At 40.6% G+C, this 1,484-nt stretch overlaps 1 non-coding gene across 1 annotated transcript; it reads left to right on the forward strand.

Annotated features, from left to right (window-relative positions):
* The first annotated feature begins 858 nt into the window (after window positions 1–858).
* On the forward strand, window positions 859–929 carry TRNAH-GUG (transfer RNA histidin (anticodon GUG)). Its single transcript has one exon. It is a non-coding gene; the product is annotated as a tRNA-His (tRNA).
* Window positions 930–1,484: the final 555 nt, after the last annotated feature.

Consider the following 1,484-nt stretch of genomic DNA (forward strand, 5'->3'; position numbering starts at 1 on the left):
GACTTTTGTTGGCAAAGTAATGTCTCTGCTTTTGAATATGCTACCTAGGTTGGTCATAACTTTTCTTCCAAGCAGTGAGCATCTTTTAATTTCATGGCTGCAGTCACCATCTGCAGTGCTTTGAGCTATACCCACTTCTAATTTTACTTCTGAAACTTTAATTCACCTTTTTCTTTATAGTTAGGATCTTTTTCCTATGAATTTTCCCACTTATTAATACAGACAACATGCTACATGTTCTGCAGTCTACTAAATCATCTTGATCAGTTTTTAAATATGATTTAACCAAACAACCATTAGACAAACACTAGGTGCAAAGAGATGATTTCAGTTCCCAAATAAAAAAATGATGCATGTTTTCTATTGGTCTTTGCTTTTTCCCATTCATTTCTCCTTTTTCTTTCCTTGAACTTTTTCTTACTCATGTCATGTTGAAAATGTCAAATTCTAACCATTTCTATGTGGACTTAAGGAGAAGAGCTCTGAGGATCATGCCCCTCATCCTTTAGCACATATACGACTCAGGCCCTTGTATTTGAAGAGCCACTGAGGCAAGGATCTCCTTATCCTGAGTCCCTAGCATCTTTCAGTGTCTAGAATGTAGTTCTAATGGGTCAGCATTATGCTAGTCAAATTCTGGAGCATAGGGCTCAAAAATGTCTATGTGGAGGAGTAAAGGCAACACTGAAAACTGCCTACCATTCTTTATAGGATTTGCAGACAACAAAACTATTCATTTTTAACAGTAACAATTTAACAAGTAGTTGCTATGTGCCAGCTCTAGGGTCCCATGTCCCAGATGCATGGGACACACATCTTCATCATCATTATCAGACTTTTTGAGCATTTACTATGGCTTCCCTGGTGGCTGAGAGGTAAAGCATCTGCCTGTGATGCGGAAGACCCAGGTTCTATCCCTGGGTTGGGAAGATCCCTGGAGAAGGAAAAGGCAACCCACTCCAGTATTCTTGCCTGAAGAATCCCATGGACAGAGGAGCCTGGTGGCCTATAGTCCATGGGGTTGCAAAGAGTTGGACACGACTGAGCAACTACATTCCTGCACTGTTCTTATCAGGCTTCTTTGGGGCTAAGATGATAAAGAATCTGCCTGCAAAGCAGAAGACCCAGGTTCAGTCCCTGGGTCAGGAAGATACCTTGGAGAAGGAAATAGTAACCCACTCCAATACACTTGCCTGAAGAATCCCATGGACTGAGGAGCCTGGTGGGTTACATAGTCTGTGAGGTTGCAAAGAGTTGGACGTGACTAAGCGACTAACACTAACCATATACTGTCCTAAGTTATTTACTTTTAACAGATACTAAATAAAATACAGTTTCCATATCCAAGGAATCATCATTTTCCTCTTTCTCATGGTCAGTAATTTCCCGCCAAGGGATTTTGAGATTAAGGAAATCTCTGGGTTTTACCACTCATCATCTCTAATTGGAATGAGAACACAATTTATTTGGGATCTTCCGCCTTA

The sequence above is a fragment of the Bos mutus genome, chromosome 1, assembly GCF_027580195.1.
Source record: "Bos mutus isolate GX-2022 chromosome 1, NWIPB_WYAK_1.1, whole genome shotgun sequence".
NCBI lineage: Eukaryota > Metazoa > Chordata > Mammalia > Artiodactyla > Bovidae > Bos > Bos mutus.